The sequence below is a fragment of the Amblyraja radiata genome, assembly GCF_010909765.2.
Source record: "Amblyraja radiata isolate CabotCenter1 chromosome 42 unlocalized genomic scaffold, sAmbRad1.1.pri SUPER_42_unloc_2, whole genome shotgun sequence".
NCBI classification, from domain to species: Eukaryota; Metazoa; Chordata; class Chondrichthyes; order Rajiformes; family Rajidae; genus Amblyraja; species Amblyraja radiata.
This window is the reverse complement of record NW_022630088.1, coordinates 2,154,712-2,168,541: the sequence shown is the minus strand read 5'-3', so window position 1 is coordinate 2,168,541 and position 13,830 is coordinate 2,154,712.

Here is a 13,830-nt window from a genome sequence, read left to right as displayed (position 1 = left end):
TTCCTGACCTGACTGTGTTCTTGGGAATTCTTCAGAATTCATGTTGTGTTATCAATAATGAAAAAAAAATGCCAACCTTCTCAGGAAATGATGATGATGGCGGGACTGACATATGTTGAAAGAATAGGTCGACTGGGTTTGTATTCACTGGAATTCAGAAGGATGAGCGGGTTTCTTATAGAATCATATAAAATTAGTGAGGGATTGGACATGGTAGATGCAGGAAACATGTTCCCCATGTTGGGGGCGCCCAGAACTGTTAAGGTCCATTTCTTAAAACAGTCAACTCACAATAAGTTAGATCAACCAACACAAGCTTTACTGATCATTTAGCCGGCGAGAGTGGCAGGGGATACAAAGTCATGTATACAACACATACTTAACCCTCCTGGGCCATCACTCTAATGAACAAAGACATACAGCATCTTTTTTTATAGTATTTTGGAAACATAGTCATATGTTTATACAGAGTTGGAGCAATGACATCTAACACACCAATCTCAGAGTATACCCATTCAAAGCAGTCTTGCCACGAACACAATACTCCTCATGCTATGCTTATATCAATCACAAACTTTAGTTACAAACCCCCCAACAGCAGGAACTTAGTCAAAGGTCTATCATCTGCAGTACCTTCTTAAACAATGTAAGGATCTGTATCAATTACCTGCAGAGGTTCCTGTTTACGGAGACCCAACTCCAAAGGAAACACATCCTCTCTCAAGGCTTCTGTTGGAAGAAGCCAGCACCTTCTCAGGAAACACATCCTCTCCCACCGCTGTCAATATCTTTTGCCTGGGCACAACAGGAAGCAGCTTGGATGCAGTTTGAATGCTGGCCTCCAATTTCCTGATCACCCAGCTCATCTACAGCACAGAATTACAAAGTTTCAGAACCCAAAACCCAAAGAAGTCAAATTAATCTTTACTTAATAAAATACCTTATGTTATAATTTGTATTATATAACTAGGATATTATCAGAACCAGGGGCCACTGTTTAAGAATAACGGGTACATAGTATAGGACTGAGATGAGGAAAAACTTTTTCAAGCAGAGAGTTGTGAATCTGTGGAATTCCCTGCCACAGAAGGCAGTGGAGGCCAATTCACTGGATGTTTTCAAGAGAGAGTTAGTTCAGTTCACATTTACTGTCATATGCACCAATTGAGGTACAGTGATATTTGAGTTCCCATACAGCCATATTAAGTTAACAAGACACACAGCCACATAAAATAAAAATGATCAGAAACATCCACCACAGCGGAATCCACATTCCTCACTGATGGAAGGTAATAAAGTTCAATCATCTTTCTCGTTTGTTCACCTGTGGTCGGGGCTGTTGAAACCTCCGCAGTCGCCGCTGCCGACGTCCGAAACCGTCGCGTCGGGAAGGATTGGAACACTCCGCAGCATGGAGCTCCCGAGTCGGCCTCTTCTTACCGGAGACCGCCGGCTTCACGGGTGAAACCCTTGCCACACTCAGCGCACACAAAGGGTCTCTCTCTGGTGTGTATCCGCTGGTGCTCCCGCAGCCCCCATGCTCTCTTGTCACAGTGGGAGCAGCTGCTCGCCGACGTGGGCCCGCCGGTGCTGCCGCAACCCCCGCGAGCTGTCAAAACACTCACCACAGTACGGGCAGTCGTAGGGCGGGCCACTGGTGTGCACGTGTTGGTGAGACAGGGCGTGGGAGGCCGTGGCAAAGCGCTCTCCACACACCAGGCTGGGGACGGGACGGTCGCCGGCGTGCACCCGCTGGTGGGACAGCAGAAAGGTGGAGCGGGTGAAACCTTTGCCGCACTGGGCGCAGGTGAAGGGGCGCTCGCCAGTGTGGGTGCGCTGGTGCCCCAGCAGCCTGCTGAAGTGGGTGAAGCCCTTGTTACACTGGGCACAGGTGTAGGGGCGCTCGCCAGTGTGGGTGCGCTGGTGCTTCAGCAGGTTGCTGGAGTGGGGGAAGCCCTTGCCTCACTGGGCACAGGTGTAGGGGCGCTCGCCGGTGTGGGTGCGCTGGTGCACCAGCAGGTTGCTGGACTTGGTGAAGCCCTTGCCACAGTCGCTGCAGGTGAAGGGCCGCTCCCCGGTGTGCATGCACCTTCAGGTCCTTGGGCGACTTGAAGCCTTTGCTGCAGTCGGGGCAGGTGAAGGGCCGCTCACTGCTGTGCACCCGCTGGTGCTCAAACAGCCCCGACAACTGGGTAAAGCTCTTGTCGCATGTGGAGCAGTCATAGGGCCTCTCGCCCGTGTGCACCCGCCGGTGTCTCTTCAGGACCATCGCCGTCTTGAAGCTCTTGCCGCAGTCTGAGCAGTCAAAGTGGCGTTCCTCCGTGTGCACCCGCCGGTGGATCTCCAGCTCGCTCGGGCTCCGGCAGGCCTTGCTACACACGTCGCACTCATAAGCTTTTCCATTTTGTGCCCCGTCATCTGGTCCTCCATCGAAGCTCAGCCCCTCGAAGCTCAGCCCGCACACCGAACAGATGGGGGGCTCACCTGCACCCTGTCTGCCCTCAATGGTCGCTCACGTCCCCTTCTCTCCGTCCACAGCAACGGCTCCTAAACACTGCAGGAGGGGAACACAGAGGGTCAAGAAGCTGGCCAACAGGACATTACTAGCACATATTGAGTGTGTTTATGGCGGAGGAAACCGTTATATAATTCTGCGCGGCACACTGGCGCAGCGGTACAGTTGCTGCCTCACCGCCAGAGACCCGGGCTCGATCCTGACTACGGGTGCCGTCTGTGCGGAGTTTGTACGTTCTCCCTTTGACCTTCGTGGGTGTTCCGGTTTTCTCCAACATTTCAAAACGTTCAGGGCCTCTTTCCAACGCTGTACCACTCTATGACAAAGTGCTGGAGTAACTCAGCGGGTCAGGCAGCATCTGTGGAGAAGAGAGACACAAAGTGCTGGAGTAACTCAGCGGGTCCGGCAGCATCTGTGGAGAGAAGGCATGGGTGGCGTTTTGGGTCAACACCCTTCTTTGGTTTAGTTTAGTTTAGAGATGCAGCGCGAAAAGAACAGGTCTTTCGGCCCACGGAGTCCGCGCCGACCAGCGATCACCCCGTACACTAGCACTATCCCACGCACATTAGGGAAAATTCAGCAGTAGATTAATCTACAACCCTGAACGTCTTTGAAATGTTGGAGGAAACCGGAACACCCGGAGTAAAATCCCACGAAGGTCAAAGTGTAGGCTTGGCGATCGCTTCGCCCAACACCTCCCCTCGGTTTGCAATAACCAACCTGATCTCCCGCTGGATCAGCACTTCAACTCCCCCTCCCATTCCCAATCCGACCTTTCTGTCCTGGGCCTCCTCCATGGCCAGAGTGAGGCCTACCGAAAATTGGAGGAGCAGCACCTCATATTCCGCTTGGGCAGTTTACACCCCAGCGGAATGTACATTGACTTCTCCAATGTCAGGTTGTCCCTGCTTTCTCCTCCCCTTCCCAGCTCTCCCTCAGCCTCTGAGTCTCCGCCTCTTCCTTTCTTCTTCCCGCTCCACTCCCACCCCACCCTCACGTCAGTCGGATGAAAGGTCTCAACCCGAAACGTCACCTATTTCCTTCGCTCCATAGATGCTGCCTCACCCGCTGAGTTTCTCCAGCATTTGTGTCTACCTGGTGGAAAGCAAGGATGTAAGACTGTAAAGAGAAGTTGATCACCTATTAATTATGACAAAAATGTAAAATGCGCATATAACTATTGTGTCACGAGTGTTTTGAAAATTTGCTAGCGATGTGAATCATTGAAACACTTTGGGTTGTGTCAGTGTATTGTACCACATCCTGAATATAATGGCGTGTTGGGAAACTCACCACCAATGTATGGGATATTAGAAACATAGAAAATAGGTGCAGGAGTAGGCCATTCGGCCCTTCGAGCCTGCACCGCCATTCAATATGATCATGGCTGATCATCCAACTCAGTATCCTGTACCTGCCTTCTCTCCATACCCCCTGAATCCTTTAGCAACAAGGGCCACATCTAACTCCCTCTTAAATATAGCCAATGAACTGGCCTCAACTACCTTCTGTGGCAGAGAATTCGACAGATTCACCACTCTGTGTGAAAAATGATTTTCCAATCTCGGTCCTAAAAGACTTCCCTCTTCCTAGTTCTGGACTTCCCCAACATCGGGAATAATCTTCCTGCATCTAGCCTGTCCAACCTCTTAAGAATTTTGTAAGTTTCTATAAGGTCCCCCCTCAATCTTCTAAATTCTAGCGAGTACAAGCCGAGTCTATCCAGTCTTTCTTCATATGAAAGTCCTGACATCCCAGGAATCAGTCGTTCTCCCTCTCTCTTTCACTCTCTACCTCTCCCTCCCTCTCTATCTTTCTCACTCCCTCTAGTCCAGTGCGGGTCGGCTCCATCTGGCCTCAACTACCTTCTGCGGCAGAGAATTCCAGAGATTCACCACTCTCTGTGTGAAAAAAATTTCCTCGTCTCGGTCATAAAAGATTGCCCCCTTATCCTTAAACTGTGACCCCTTGTTCTGGACTTCCCCAACATCGGGAACAATCTTCCTGCATCTAGCCTGTCCACCCCTTAAGAATTTCTAGAAGATCCCCCCGCAGTCTTCTAAATTCTAGCGAGTACAAACCGAGTCTATCCAGTCTTTCTTCATATGAAAGTCCTGACATCCCAGGAATCAGTCTGGTGAACCTTCTCTGTACTCCCTCTATGGTAAGAAGGTATTTCCTCAGATTAGGAGACCAAAACTGTACGCAATACTCCAGGTGTGGTCTCACCAAGACTCTGTACAACTGCAGTAGAACCTCCCTGCTCCTATACTCAAATCCTTTTGCTATGAATGCTAACATACCATTTGCCTTCTTCACTGCCTGCTGCACCTGCATGCCTACTTTTAATGACTGGTGTACCATGACACCCAGGTCTCGTTGCATCTCCCCCTTTCCTAATCGGCCACCATTCAGATAATAGGCTACTTTCTTGTTTTTGCCACCAAAGTGGCTAACCTCACATTTATCCACATTATACTGCATTATACTATAATCTTTGTGACTGCGCTGTAATTATAGAGAGAAGTGTAGATTGGTTACTTCTTACTAACTACTTGTAGTGCTTGTTGGTAGAAGCTTGGCCTACTATGTGGTTTATATTATCAGAAGTCTGCTTTAGTAATTAGCAAAGATACTAGGGCGGAGCAAATAGACTACTCCTGCAAATCCAATCGACTGACGTGTAGTACGCAACGGAGCGCAACTTCCGCCATTTCAGTAAGCCCAACTTCAGTTATGCCTCTCGCAGTGTAATCAGCGTTGCGGGGGAACAGTTTGTGTTTACTATGTTTATAGTATCTTTGCTTGGACACTATGTAATATTATATTTATTGGTAATTAGTGTGAGTAGCTGCTAGTTACTGTAACACCATGCAGATGAATGCTGTGAGTGAGTGGACTTTAATAAACATGTGTTGTACCTTGACATGCATACGACTCGACTCATTACAAGTGGTACAGCACAAGAATGAACCCTTCGGCCCACAATATTTGTGCAGGAAAACATTTGAGTATCGGCTGAAGTTACCCACTCATCCATTCCTCTCCCTACCTTGTACTCTTGCTCACTGAAATATCTCTCGTATGCTAGAACGAAGACGACATTCTCCACCGCCTCTTGAATCGCCTCTTCCAGCCTCTGGCGGTAATGATTTGTCAAATGCAGCAGCTATGAATCATCACACTTTTCCAGGAGCTCCGTCATCGAAGACATTGGAGGAGCTGTGATGAATCAAAATAATGGAATTATCAAGGGATGTCTGTTTTCCTCCACCGAAAGCTGCACTTGGGAGTGTCACCACCCCACTCTGCTAAAAGGCAGACCACATGACGGAGATGAGGCGCTCCGATCAGCGGGTTGCTGTCAGGCCAAGCGCCGGATCTACCCGCACACTGCACGGATAGAGACCCGGCTGCGATCCTCGGCTTGCCCTGATAATGGTCCCCAAGCTGTTGCTGTAACTTATTCCCTGCGATCGGTCACCCATACACACTAGTTCTACATTATCCTGCAAACTTCACGTGAGCAGATTAGTTTAACCTGGCATCATGTTGGGCACAGACAGCATAGGCCGAAGTGTCTGTTCTTGTACTGCAGTGTGCTAGTTTAGATAGAATTCTCCAACCTCTTTCAATACTTCTTATTCCCTTTCCTTCTCTCCTTATCCCAATACACATCCTATTCCCCATCTGCAAATTTCCCCAACCCTTCTGTAGTGGCCATTTGGCTTTATGTTGTGTGTCATTAATTATGGTCATTTGCCGTTAAATTTTAGTCTGCCGGTAATTATGTGGTTGGATTTATTACGTAGTCAGTGGCGTGTTTGCTGCTGGGCTTCTTGTGCAGAAGCTGTTCTTTACTTCATTTAGTTCGGAGGTCCATGGCCGAGAGGTATAATGGGCCTGCCCCACTGCGCGGACCTAATTCGCGACTTTAGAAGAGTTTACCCTCGACTCGTACTCGCAGCATGGTCGACACGAGGTCCTAGGAGGTCTTTGTAACTCTCCTTCATGCCCGAGAGTAGTCCCCGCGTACTCAAGGCCTCGGCTAGGTCGCGGCGTTTTTTTCAGCAAGCTGAAAAATGCCCGCGAGTAAAAAAAGGTCACCATGGAAAAAATCAATATTTTTTTTACTCATAGGTTTAGTCGTAGTAGTTCGCAATGCTATCGTAGGTAATCGAAGGTAGTCGAAGGTAAAGCTCATTGAGGAAAAAAAGGTAAGTAAACCGACCGGTAATGTTAAATGGCGCTAAACTTTATTAAAAGTTGTCTGGCTTCTTAAAAGTGTCTCCACTCCTTCTCCTCCCCTTCTCCCCCTCTCTCCCATTCTCTCCCCCCTCCCACTCTAAAGGACTTACCATAACTGTGCCAGCCGCCTTTTACCTGCCTGTTCATCATGGTTGTGAATTTCAGACAGTGCTCCCCCACTTTTCCTGGCCCCCGCCTTTGCGGTGTGTGTGTGTGTGTGTGTGTGTGTGTGTGTGTGTGTGTGTGTGTGTGTGTGTGTGTGTGTGTGTGTGTGTGTGTGCGCTGACGGTCGATCCGTTCGCAGTTTCACCGCTGACGGTCAATAGACAATAGGTGCAGGAGTAGAGGCCATTCATGGCTGAACATCCCCAATCAGTACCCCGTTCCTGCCTTCTCCCCATATCCCCTGACTCCGCAATTTTAAGAGCCCTATCTAGCTCTCTCTTGAAAGCATCCAGAGAACCTGCCTCCACAGCCCTCTAAGGCATGAATTCCACAGACTCACCACTCTGTGAGAAAAAGTCTTTACTCGTCTCTGTTCTAAATGGCTTACCCCTTATTCATAAACTGTGGCCCCTGGTTCTGGACTCCCCCAACATCGGGAACATGTTTCCCGCCTCTAGCGTGTCCAAACCCTGAACAATCTTATATGTTTCAATGAGATATCCACTCATCCTTCTAGCCTCCAGAGTGTACAAGCCCAGCCGCTCCATTCTCTCAGCATATGACAGCCCAGCCATCCCGGGAATTAACCTGGTGAACCTACGCTGCACTCCCTCAATAGCAAGAATGTCCTTCCTCAAATTAGGGGACCAAAACTGCACCCAATACTATAGGTGTGGTCTCACTAGGGCTCTGTACAACTGCAGAAGGACCTCTTTGCTCCTATATTCAATTCCTCTTGTTATAAATGCCAAACATGCCATTCGCTTTCTTCACTGCCTGCTGGACCTGCATGCTTACTTTCATAGATTGATGTACAAGGACCCCCAGATCACCTTGTACTCCCCTTTTCGCAACTTGTCGTCATTTAGATAGTAATCTGCCTTCCTGTTTTTGCTACCAAAGTGGATAACCTCACATTGATCCACATTAAACTTCATCTGCCATGCATCTGCCCACTCCACCAACCAATCCAAGTCACCCTGCATTCTCATAGCATCCTCCTCACAGTTCACACTGCCACCCAGCTTTTTGTCATCTGCAAATTTGCTAATGTTACTTTGAATCCCTTCATCCAAATCATTGATGTATATTGTAAATAGCTGCGGTCCCAGCACCGATCTTTGCTGTACACCACTAGTCACTGCCTGCCATTCTGAAAGGGACCCATTAATCCCAACTCCTGTCTGCCAACCGCTGCTCTATCCATGTCAGCATTCTGCCCCCAATACCATGTGCCCTAATTTTACCCACTATTCTCATTTGTGGGACCTTATCAAATGCTTTCTGAAAGTCCAGGTACACTACATCCACTGGCTCTCCCTTGTCCATTTTCCTAGTCACATCTTCAAAAAATTCCAGAAGTTTAGTGAAGCACGATTTCCCCTTTGTAAATCCATGCTGACTCGGACCGATCATGTTACTTCTATCCAAATGTGCGGCTATCTCATCTTTTATAATTGACTCCAGGCTAACTGGTCTATAATTCCCCGTTTTCTCTCTCCCGCCTTTTTTTTTAAAGTGGGATAACATTAGAGAGAGTGGGAGGGGGAGAGAGTGGGAGGGGGAGAGAGTGGGTGGGGGAGAGAGTGGGTGGGGGAGAGAGTGGGTGGGGGAGAGAGTGGGAGTGGAGAGGGGGTGGAGAATAGGAGATGGAGGGGGTAGAGGGAATGGGAGCAGAGGGGGAGAGGGTGGTAGAGGTGGGGGGGGGGAGGGAGAGAGGGTGATAGAGTTGGGAGGGAGGGGTGAGGGGGAGGTGGAGAGAGATTGGAGGGGGAGAGAGAAGAGGAGAGGAGGGGAGGAGAGAGGAGAGGAGAGAGAGAAGGGGGAGGGGGGGAAAGGCAGCGGGTGGTAGGGGGGGAGATAGTAGAGGTGAGAGAGAGAGAGAGGGGATGAGAGAGAGAGAGAGAGAGAGGAGGAATAGACGAGGGGGATAGAGAGATGGGGAGAGGGAGATGGCGAGAGGGGAGGGGGAGAGATGGAGAGAGAGAGGGGGAGAGAGAGGAGGGAGGGGGAGAGGGAGGGGGAGAGGGAGGGGGAGAGGGAGGGGGAGAGATTCACATTCAGATTCAAAGATTCAACTTTAATTGTCATTGTCAGTGTATAGTACAGAGACAACGAAATGCTGTTGCAGAAATGCAAAAGAGCAGGGGGAGAGGGGAGGAGAGAGGGGGGAAGAGAGGGGGAGAGAGAGGGGGAGGGAGAGAGGAGGGGAGAGGAGAGGGGGAGAGAGAGAGGGGGAGAGAGAGAGACTGGGAGAGAGAGGGGAGAGAGAGAGAGAGAGGGGGGAGAGAGAGTGGGGGGAGAGAGAGAGGGGAGAGAGAGAGGAGAGAGAGGGGAGAGAGAGAGAGAGGGGATAGAGGGGTGAGAGAGAGGGGAGAGAGAGGGGGGGGGAGACAGGGGGAGAGAGAGGGGGACGGAGAGAGGGGGAGGAGAGAGAGGGGGGAGTAGAGAGAGGGGGGAGAGGAGGGGGGAGAGAGAGGGGGGAGGGAGAGGGGGGAGAGAGACGGGGGAGAGCGAGGGGGGAGAGGACGGGGGGAGAGCGAGGGGGAGAGCGAGGGGGGAGAGAGAGGGGGAGAGAGAGGGGGAGAGAGAGGGGGGAGATGAGAGGGGGGAGAGAGAGGGGGGTCGAGAGAGGGGCGGAGAGAGGTGGAGAGAGAGAGGAGGAGAGAGAGGGGGGAGAGAGAGGGGGAGAGAGAGAGGGGGATAGTGGGAGAGAGGGGGAGAGATCGAGGTATAGAGAGGGGGGAGAGAGAGGGGGAGAGAGGGGGGAGAGAGAGGGGGGACGAGGAGGGAGAGAGAGGGGGGAGAGAGAGGGGGGAGAGAGAGGGGGGAGAGAGAGGGAGGGGAGGGAGGGGGGAGAGAGAGGGGGAGGAGAGGGGGGGAGAGAGGGGGGGGAGAGAGGGGGAGAGAGCGGGGGGGAGAGAGAGGGGGGGAGAAAGGAAAGAGTGGAGAGAGGTTGAGGGGAGAGAAAGAGAATATTTAAAAAACAGGAAAATGTGCGTTAATTTGCCGGAGCAAATAACGGAGAACTGTAAAAACTGTTAAAAATGCAGTAAATCGAAATTTAGAGATAAATACATTTTTAAAATGTTAATTTTAAAAAAAATAATAATTAAAAAAAAGTTTTTTTTTTAATTTAAAAAAAAGTAATTACTTGTCTAATGAAATATTAATATTATTCATTGGCTCCTTTTACCCCACCCCCGCCCTATCTCGAGGGCCGGAGAGAGAGGGGGAGAGAGAGAGAGGAGAGAGAGAGAGAGGATGAAGTGGGGTAGTGAGGGGTGTAAGAGAGGGGGGAGAGAGTTGGATGGAGGGGAGAGAGATGAAATAACGGGCATGAACAGCTGGAAAGAACGGGTTCCCCCATTGCGGGGGGCACGGCATTCGGGTTCACATGCACACTAACCACACGGTGCGGGGATGGGGAAAAGGGGTGGGGAGAAGGGAGAGGAGGGCGAGAGGGAGAGAGGGGGAAAGAGAGAGTGAGAAAAGGAGAATAAATGGTGAAAGTCACCAAACACCAGATCCACAGAGAGAGAGAGAGGGAGGGGGGGGAGGTGGGAGAGATAATGAATGTGATCAAAAATAAAACGATTTTCAAAACAAACAACAACAAAAAGCAGCAAAAACCCAGTGTTTTATGGACCAGTGTTGTGATAGTCGGTGTAGATTGGTGACGTATTGCGGTAGTGATGAACTAACAACCTCCTGTCCCGCTCTGTCTGTCTGTCTGTCTGTCTACTGGATGTTATGATTCAAGATGATTTAAACGTCACACCTGTGTTTATGACGTCATTTACAGTCGGAATCCGAACGTCGTTGTGGAGAAGCGAAGTCCGAATGAATGACGTCATGTTTGGTGAAGAACCTTCTGGAAACGGCTTCTTCTTCCCAGCGGGCAACGCGAGCGGGCGGGCGGGAAATAATGGGCGTCAACGGCTGGAGGCGGAGCGTCGACAATTGGGGGCGGGGTTAACGGGCGTTGAACAATTGATGGAGTTTACGGGCAAGAAGGTTCGGGAACAGTTCGACCGGGCGGTTAACGGCGGACACAGCTGGGGGGGGGGGTGCGGGCACAGGTGGGGGGGGGGGGTGCGGGCGGACACAGCTGGGTGGGGGGTGCGGGCACAGGTGGGTGGGGGTGCGGGCGGACACAGCTGGGTGGGGGGTGCGGGCGGACACAGCTGGGGGGGGGGCGGGCACAGGTGGGGGGGGGAGGGTGCGTGCGGACACAGCTGGGGGGGTGCGGGCACAGGTGGGGGGGAGGGTGCGGGCGGACACAGCTGGGTGGGGGTTGCGGGCACAGGTGGGTGGGGGAGGGTGCGGGCGGACACAGCTGCAGAGGTGTAGTCTACGTGATGCGCAGGTATACGCCGTATACCCACTCAGAAAGCTCCAGCATTTCCGTATGCCCACTTAGAAATGCGCAATGACACTTCGATAGTGACAGAAGTTCTGTTTATTTTATGAATGAAAGTATGACAGTTCTGTCACGGAACTGTCATACTTTCATTCATAAATTCAACCTGTGCGCTGTGTCTCTGTCAGAGTCGCACTTTTCCTTGTCGGAAGTCGGAAATTCCCGAGTTCCGAGTACAATGGAACGCAGCATTATAATAGCCATACAGAGGCTTCCGTCCATGGCCCGTGCCCGTGGTGACCGCCCGTGACCTAGGCCTGACGTCACGTCACCTAGACCACAGCGATATCAACTCAGTCGGCGCCGAGGTGATGTCCAGCGGCTCAACAGTAAATATGAAGCGGAAGCAACAAACTACCCTTAGCCATTTAAAAAAAAAAACAAGCCTGCTGCTGCCTCGGACAACACTCCAGCAGTCACTAGGACGTTAGATGAAGAAGGGGGAACTACAGCGGAGCCTGATTCCAGCAGTGTATCGGGTAAGTGAAAGTCGTATACAAGTGAACTTTAGCAGATATTAGACTACTAGCTACTAGCTTATAAGAGATTTCCCAAACTGAATGAATACCACACATATATTCACTAAACGGCCTTGCTAGCTCAATCTTGTTGTAGTAAAGTAGTAAATAACGTAGTTATTACACATTTTACTGTGAGTGTGAGTGTGCTGAATATCTCCTTGTTCCTTCTAGATGATAACTCCTGGCCAGCCCTATGGACTGAGAGTCAGGCTAGGGAGTTTAAAAGCAGGCATTCTTAGTTAGAATGGAAGGACAGAAAGTTAGGTAAATATCAGCCAACTTGTAAAGCTGGTATAAACACATGGTCAACTTTATGCAAATGAGAGTATAGCTGGTTTATTTTCATCTTAAAGATACATTAATTTCACTTTTATACAATTAAATTATAATGATATTGTCACAGTGAAGCTTATTTACAGTTCATTCAATTATTTTGAATAGATTCTTATCCAGTTCAGAAGGTGTTATTGCTAATATAGATTCAAAAAAGACTACTTGTATGATGTTAATTAGTCATGTTTTTGTTTACTTCCAGGTTGTGCTATTTGCAGCTCAAAAAATCTACTGGCGTCTTAACAGAGAAAAGAATTTCCATATCTGAGGAGTGGGCGATGTTTAAGATCCAGTCATCAGGCTCAAGCAGACCAACAGCCCTGGCCTCCTTGAGAAACAAGATCAGACGGCATGAGATGTCCAGGGCACACGAAATAGCTCAGGAGCTCACTGAAAAGGGTGGACAGGATTTACTTGGGAATCTTGTGAGAGCTGTGTCAGACACTTTGTTAGCTGAGACAAATGCTGTATTCAGAACAGCATATTAACTTGCCAAGATGAACCGACCTTTCTCTGACCATGACGATCTCATTGAGATTCAGGAAAAAAACGGTGTCAACATGGGCACAAGTCTGCACTCAAGGTTCAGTTCAACAAAAATTGTGGAACACATAGCAAAAAAGATGCAGACAAAAATAGTTGACAGCATTGTGTCATCTTCAAGCAAGCTGTCTGTTCTCATTGATGAGGCAACTTCTCTCAGCCATAAATCAGCCATTTGCTGTATTACGTATGAGTGTGAGACGTCTTAGAACAGTTGCTGATGTTTTATTTATTTTAATTTATTATTTAAGTATTTTTGCATGGGAAACATAATTCTAAAGAACATGTTTTTATTTTGTATTTTTGCATTTATTGTTTCTTATATAGGGTATTTTATTTTATTGAGTTGTAATTGTTTCTGACAAATGACTAACTCTGTTTTTTCTTGTCTCAAAACTCTAAACAGAGCATGCAGCAGCAGCAGCAATAAATGTCCTGTGCAAAAGACTCAAGTATCCCGTCGTCTCCTTAGCACATTAGTACTGAGGCCAGGCCGGTTACATATACAGTAGTACAATGTTTATATAGCCAACAGTTATTTATTTATTGATGCTTTATAGTTTATTTGATGCTAGTGCCTAATGGTGATTTTAATTTGACTGATTATTGTCCTAGAAACTGATGACAATATCGAGTGTTGAATAATCTCAATTACTTATGGTGGTTGTAGGCTACTGTATGCGACAGTGAGTGTGGCGGTGTTTATAGGACGGGTGTGGAAGAGGCTAGGAGGGAATCATCACAGTATACCCACTACAAAAAACTAGACTACACCACTGCACAGCTGGGGGGGTGCGGACACAGGTGGGGGGGGGGGGTGTGCGGGCGGACACAGCTGGGGGGGGGGCGGTGCGGGCGGACACAGCTGGGGGGGGTGCGGGCGGACACAGCTGGGTGGGGGGTGCGGACACAGGTGGGGGGGGTGAGGGTGCGGGCGGACACAGCTGGGGGGTGCGGGCGGACACAGCTGGGGGGGGGGGTGCGGGCACAGGTGGGGCGGGGAAGGTGCTGGCGGACACAGCTGGGGGGGTGCGGGCGGACACAGCTGGGGGGGGTGCGGGCGGACACAGCTGGGGGGGTGC